Source organism: Ambystoma mexicanum, chromosome 2p, assembly GCF_040938575.1.
Source record: "Ambystoma mexicanum isolate Mex_15411 chromosome 2p, UKY_AmexF1_1, whole genome shotgun sequence".
Lineage (NCBI taxonomy): Eukaryota > Metazoa > Chordata > Amphibia > Caudata > Ambystomatidae > Ambystoma > Ambystoma mexicanum.
In genome coordinates this window covers 714592309-714600244 of record NC_090923.1, presented here as the reverse complement: position 1 = coordinate 714600244, position 7936 = coordinate 714592309, and positions in this window count along the sequence as shown.

Sequence of the window (7936 nt, the reverse complement as noted above, 5' to 3'; positions counted from 1 at the left end):
AAAGAAGTTGAGTATTTGGGGTACAAAATATCAGAGAAGGGTATAAGTCCCAAACAAAACTTACTGCAGACCATAATCAAAGCTCCAGAACCCACCAACAAAGACGAAGTGAGGTCGTTGCAGACAGCTACCCACTGCCGAGTATCAATGAGTTAATCCTCATGATGAAGGAAGCCAAAGTATTCTCGAAACTGGACATGAGGAACGCTTACCATCAAATTCAACTGCACAAGGAGTCCAAGCCACTCACCGCTTTCATCACCCCGTTTGGCACATACCAGTTCACCAAGATTCCATTTGGTTTATCATCTGCAGCCTCAGCGTTTCAAAGCATGATGGATGCTCTGCTGCGGAACGTCAGGAACGTGGCCTATTTCCAGGATGACATCCTTATCTACGCAAGGGACGAACAGATGCATGACGTCACATTGAGAACAGTCCTCACCAAACTGCAAGAAGCAGGTGTGAGATTAAGGTACGAAAACTGTGTATTCAAAGCAAAAGAAGTTGAGTATTTGGGGTACAAAATATCAGAGAAGGGTATAAGTCCCAAACAAAACTTACTGCAGGCCATAATCAAAGCTCCAGAACCCACCAACAAAGACGAAGTGAGGTCGTTCCTCGGGTTGGCGGAGTACTATGCGAAATTCATCACCAAATTCTCGGAAACCTCAGCGCAGCTCCGAGAGCTCCTCAAAATAGGGTTGGAGTACATGTGGCAGGAAGATCAGAAGAAAGCGGTGGAAAGCATAAAACGACACATAGTTGAAGCGCCATGCCTGCAACCGTTCAACCCAGAGTGGAGTACAGTCATCACTACAGACGCCAGTGCATATGGACTAGGGACGGTTCTCACTCAGAGGAAGGGCGACACGGAACATGTGGTAGCATTTGCCTCGAAAGCCCTATCGTCAGCTGAACAAAACTACTCCACCATAGAGAAGGAGATGTTAGCGTGTGCATGGGCCGTGGAACATTTCAGGACATATGTATGGGGCACAAAGTTCAAGTTGGTTACCGACCATAAGCCCCTCATCCACATGCTCAGCCCAGGTGGCACCAAAGTGTTGACGCCTAGATTGGCCCGCATAGCAGCAAAACTGCAGGAATACACCTTCGAAGTGCAACACATCTCCGGATGGAAGAATTCGCAGGCAGACTGCATGTCAAGATTGCCAGAGGGCAAGGACAATGCCACCACTTTCTTACAAGAAGAATGCATTGTAGCATCCATTACAGATCTCAAGGCGCCCGACTACCTGGAACTCAGCGAAAAACACTGGATGGAAGAAGACGGAAAGGATCCTATAATAATAATTTGGCATTTATATAGCGCTACAAACCCTCAGGTATCTGAGCGCTGCTTATTATTACCCACGGTGTGTGGTGCTCATTTATCGACCTCGGAAGGATGAAAGGCTGAGTTTGGCCCCGCCGGGATTCAAACCTGCGTTAGCAGGCTCTGCACGGATGTCAAAGCGAGCGCTCTACTCGCTGTGCCACTTGACCATTGTCCTACCATGGTGAGAATCATAGAATGGATCAAAAATGGGTGGCCAGATGAAAGGGCAGTGCCAGAAGGTATGAGACCTTATTGGAAAGTGGCAGATGAGATCTCAGAAGCTGACGGTATATTTATGAAAACAGACCAGGTAATCCCGCCCACAGGCATGAGGAAAATCATTCTGTGCAGGGCCCATGCGGGCCATCTGGGGAACACCATGACACGTCGCAGAGTGAGAGAAGCCTACTGGTGGCCGTCCATGGAACAAGAGATCAGCACCATGATTGAGAGATGCCATGAGTGTCTCAACAGTGACAAGCGCCTGAAGATCAGACAGGCTCCCATGATTCCCACAGAAACCCCGGAAGCCGTGTGGTCAAAAGTGGGTCTAGACTTTATAGGACCATTGGAGGCGATGGCGCCCGAGCATCAGTACGGCATAGTGCTAGTGGACTATTTACCGAAATGGGTCGAGGCCGAGTTTGTTCCTAACATCACGACCGCAACGGTAATAGAGGTCCTCACGGCAATTTTTCAGAGGGAAGGGCTCCCCAACGAATTAGTAACAGACAATGGAGTACAACTTATATCCAGAGACATGGAACAGTTTCTGAAGAAGCACAACATACACCAGAAGAAAGCAGCACTCTACCATCCCCAAGCAAATGGGCTTGTCGAGAGGGCCAATAGGTTTATTAAGGGAGCCATCCAATTAGCAACCGCTTCAGGAATGGATCCCCTCGAAACAACAAAAGAAGCCATCGCAGCTCACAGACTGACCCCCAACGGGATCACCCAAATCTCTCCTTTTAGCATGCTGAGAGGGAGGAGAGCAGCATCCACGCTAGTGCCGCCATGGTTGGCCAGAGTAAGAGAAGACGAAGAAGTAGACATGTTGGAAGTGGTGTGGAGAATTGAGAACAGCAAGGCACGCATGAAAAGGTGGAGCGATAGAAGAAGAAGGACCAAACAAGAGTCAGAAGTAAAAGAAGGAGATTGGATCAAAATACGGCTACCGACCAAGGATCAAATCACAGGCTCACGGTTCAGCAGACCTGTGAAGGTGATTCACCGAGGAGCCAACCATGTCCGCACCGAAGATGGGCGCACATGGAACATGGAAAGAGTAGCCATGTTTGAAAAGAGGCAAGCGAGAGAAAATACTTTTGAAAGGTCTGAAGATGAAGGAGTAATGGACAATGAGAGGGGGGAAGAACGAGAGCTGGAGACAGACAGAAGAGAAGTTGAGGAAAATGAGTTTCAAGTGGATGCCCCCACAGTCGAGCGAGAAAATGACCAGCAGGATGTGTGCAGCGAGAGAGGCAATCGTCCGCGAAGGGAACACAGAAGACCGTTGAGATACAATGACTATGTATTGCAATGAACTGCCTTTGCATTATCAGAGGGAGGTGTGTAGAGATATCGCGCGATCTCCCGGTCTTGCGAGATCTCGTGCGCGGCCGGAAGTGCCGGCTTTGCGCGCCCGGCGCGCATTCAGGCGGGAGAAAGCCACAGAGCAGGACGCGCTCCCGGGCGCTCCTCCCAAAAAGAGGACTCTAAGCCGCAAGAGAGACTCCCGGCAATTCACACGAGTTGCGTCGCAGCATTGGGGCCTGTTGCCCATCATTGACTCTTGTTATATGCGTTACGTATTTACTCAAGTGGTACGGAACAATAAAAGAACGCAACCTGCAACCACAACTCCTCCTATCATTTATTGTGAGAATTACACAACACTGATGACAGGTATCTGTGACGGAGACTGTCAGTGACGGGGCCGCCGCCAGTGTCAGGGATGTCCCAGAACTGTTCAGGGGACGAGTGATCCCCTTATAAGCACTTCTCAATGGGAAGCTCTCAGCAACCCTTGTGGGAAGACATTAGTACCCCAGCTGCGAAAGCCAGCAGGGCTTTGTACCAGAAGGTGTTTACATCAGACAATGCCATCAAGCCGGTCAAGTGGCACAGCGAGGTAGAGCGCTCGCTTTGACATCCGTGCAGAGCTTGCTAACGCAGGTTCGAATCAGAAAAGGGCCAAAGTTAGTCTTTCATCCGACCGAGGTCGATAAATGAGCCCCACACACCGTGGATAATAATAAGCAGCGCTCAGATACCTGAGGGTTCGTAGCACTATATAAATGCGAAATTATTATTATTATTATCAAGGTACCTAAAACAAAGCTCTGCAGCCTTGGCATCAACCTGCACAGACAGGCACAGCTTGCGGGTTGATAAGGCTTCTGCCAAATTCCCGCATCCCCCAGGTTTGCTACTGACTGCATTGAAACGCAAGAAGGTGCCTTAGGACCACTTCATATCCTCTATTTCAGTAGCCACCTAGCACTGAAGACGTAACTCAAAGTTTAAATCGCTACAAAGCAATACTTTGGTACCAAAACAATTTCTAAAGTGTCTAAACATAAACACAAGTCAGAAAAATACAAAGAGGGAAAAAGACACCTGCAGCTCCCCCCTTGCTCAAATAATTCTGAACTTGAGAGAAATTTGATCCATCAACCTTTTTTATAATTCCTCTGGAAAATCTTTTTAGCATCTCAGTGAGGTCCACGATCCTGGTGTTTCACCACACTCATCACCAGAATGTTCTGGTGCACATCTACCTCCAGAGGCCACGGTCCAGCCTCATCCACTGTTGTTTTTAACAAACATGCAGGTCTCTAGACCAGTTGATTGCTTCTAATATTTATAACTATAAAAGCACTGAGAAGCCTACGCCAGATATTCTGGACTCCTACACATATCCAGCACATATCGATTCACTGCCTCTGACAGCTGATCCCTAAACACGGCTAATGGTATCATTAACACAGCTTCTTCTGGAAGTATTAATTCAAAAGTTGAAGAATAAAATGAGGAGGTATCTCTTTTGAACCTCTGCCAAAGATTTAAAAAAGTGGAAGTTGGCACTATACAGATGAGGATAAACAACCTCTAAAAAAATGTCAAAACATGGTCTACAAGACCATTCCAGTCTTAGAAGTCTTCCCATGGAATATGTCATGGTTAGCAGGTGTTTCTGGTAAGCTTCCACTCTAGCCGGCTCATGCCTTATTGTCATTGGAAAGCTCAGTGATAGAGCAAATGATTGTATCATGGTCTAAACTTCATACAATTATTAAAGCTCCTAAATGTCACCCGTATATCATGGGCAACCTTCTAGCACATTCTACATTTGCTGCAGTTGGGTTGTATATGAAAGGCAAAGGTCCTGCTCCTTGACCATCATTCATATTTGATAAAAACAGAAAAACATGGTTCAATCAAGGGAAAAAGTCATATCTCAATGCAAGATTGAACTTAAACAGGTTAAAACCATAAAGTTTTGGCTTTGTTTAACCTATAAAACCGGGAAAACCTAAAAAGGTTCATGGAGTTTCTTCCCTCAGATGTACCTGAGGAATACTCATTTTGGATAAATGAGTGTAGAGAAGAAATACTTCAACAACTTCAGAAAATAAGGATATGACAGATATAGCTACTAGGCTGTTAATAGTGCAGTCCATGTGTGCACACATGCTTATCTTTTGGCAACCTATCTGCACCAGAATATTTACAAAAATGTTCTTCATCTGTCCTTTGATGGCAAAACTATGTCATCCAATTGCTGACAAAATATGTGAAAAAGTAAATCAAGCTTTATTTTGGTTCCGTCTAGACAATTTGACTATCAACAACATTGCAGGTATTTTAAGCAAATGCCGGCTTCATCTTCCACCTAAGCCATGCTATTTTGCTATCAAGAAACAAAGGCATAAGCTTAAATGAACTCTACTCCTGCAATTACTCTGTTAAGCATCTTGACAAGAGGCTAAGACATGCATTTGACTTTACAAAAGGGATGCATCTAACACTGGTTCACACTAAAATCAAGAAACATCGGGGCCTCTATAGCCTGAAAAGGGTATTTCCGTACCTTCCTGCAACCCCTTCTAATTTTCCTCCACAAGTCCAAGCAACATGTCTGGAATTATTGAAAATTCTGAAGTTATTATCCATTGGATCAATAGAATAAGTCCCTCAATAAGAATGGAGAAAGGGATTTTATTCTAAATACTTCCCCATTCAGAGCACATTAGGAGATAAAGGCCCATTTTAGATCTTTTTGGCATAAATTAGTTCCATCTAGTGAAATCGTCCCACATGGTGAAATTGCCACCATTTCTTGTATCTCTTCAAGAAGTGGACTGGATGGCATCAATACATGTGCAGGGCACCTACTTCCATATTCCTATCCAGAAAGGCTATTGTCATGATGCCTGCTCCCGAGGAGCCAGGTCAGGCCCAGCTTCCCCGGAAGCAGACTTCATACTCACCAAGCAGGACCCAGCAAACCCCTATAGGGGCTCTTTGGACCTTGTCCTGGCGCCTTTGGCGCCAGTCTCGTAAAAGGCATCTGTCCTGGCGCCATAGGCGCCAGGCTCATCATGGCAGAACATATGGTAATGCTTGGGTGAACTCACCTGAGGCAGACCATGCTGCATACTCACCCGAGGCAGACCATGCTGTCTGAAGCTCCAAGCCAACTGGGGAGGAACTATTTTCTTTCTGGAACTCTTTTCTTACTCGGGTGGGGCCAGTGGAAGAACACTCACCTGAAGCTCTTCCAAGGCTATTTAAACCACGCCCGGATGGCCACACGTGCTTCGCGTTATTCTGCATCTGCAGCAGGACGCTCACAGAGTCGGCTCCTGCATCCTGGCTCCTGCCACGCCCGCCAGCACCTGGAACACCTGCAAGGAGAGAAAGGCAAGCATTAGGACATTACCTACCTTCATCCAGCATCCGGATTCTTCACTCCGTCGATCCTGCAAAAGAAAGTCAAGGGTTAGAAACGCATCTCATCGCTCGCTGCAGCACCGCTTCCACTTACCTTCATGTGGCGCTGTCCAGCTCTTCAGCGGTCATAGGCGACACCGGCCGCATCCCAGCACCTACGGAAAAGAAAGACAATAGTTAGAAGCGCTCCGCTTCTCACGCTGCCGCGCCGCTTCCACTTACCTTCACGTGGCGCCGGCAACCTTTTCAACGCCCATAGGCGACATCGTTCGCATTCAAGACCTACGGAGAAAAAGGACAAAACAAGGTGAGCAACAAACTAATTGCAAAAGGACAGATTACTCACCTTAAGTCTTACCTGAATTTTGTTGGGACCTCAGTTCCCTTTTTGGGTCGGAGCGGCTTTTCTGGCTTTTCCGTACCCCGGCCCCTATGGGGAAATAAGACACACTCATTAAGGTGTCGGAGCAAACCATTACGGCACACCTTCATTAAAAGTACTCACCTGAGCTTACCTCGGCGAATCCATTCCTCCACACGGATTCCTCACCTAGTCCCTAAAAATTAAACAAAGGCCAAGGGACAAATAAGACTTGGGGCCTCATTACGACCCAGGCGGTAAGTTACCGCCTGGGTCGTACCTTTACCACCATGGCGTAAAGTACGTTTACGCCATGGTGGTTGGCGGACTTACCGCCCCATTCCGAGGTGAGTGGGGCGGTAAGTCCCCATTAACCCATTTACCCTTCCCCATTCCCATTTTTGCCCCATAGGGCATAATGGGAGTGGGGAAGGCGTTAATTACGCCACCGTAAATTACGGTGGCGTATTTAACAACAAGGTCCCTTAGCGCCATGCATTTTAACACCTGCTAAAATCAGGTGTTAAAACCTCCATGGCGCTAAGGGACCTCGGAATCAGGCGGTAAGGGTCGGCGCTGTTTACGCCGCCGTAAACCCCTTACCGCCTGGGTCCTAATGAGGCCCTTGATCTTTTGAACTATATACTTACGGCAGCATTTTGGTAAAGGCAAGCAGACATCGAACCCTCGCCAAATCCGAGATCCAGTGAAGTAACTGGAAATCTACACGCCCCTGCGTCAGAAGCAGGATGGAGAGCTCGTCCATACAGAAATTAAGGTGAGAGTCTGCGGAAGGCACAGCTAGGGTTCGAGGAGGGTGAGAAGGGGAAAAAGGGGGGAATCTCACACACAATCTAGCAGACAGTTAACTCCCTTTTCCCATCTATAGAAGGATTATTCTACGGGCCAGACAGACGAGGTTTGGGGGTCCAGTCCAGTCCATCTTCCAAGCATCACGCTTTACCGTGGAAGAAGTTGTAGCAGTCCAGAACGGGTCGGCGCCTCCGTGGGAATCAGGTTAGCGTTACAGAACGCGAAGCCTACCAATAACTTTCTACCCAGGCGCCATGGAAACTACCGAGACAGACCAGCTGGCCCAGCTATTAGGGGAATTACGGGCCGAAGTTCATTCCGCTCGCCAGGAGACGAATGCCCTCAGGAGGGAGTTAATTGTGTCAAAGGAATGAACTGATGATCTTGCCCGTCAGCTGTTGCAGAGTCAAGCTGGTCAAACTCCTCTACCAAGTTCAGGGGGTAGTTTCATCCCTGTGGCG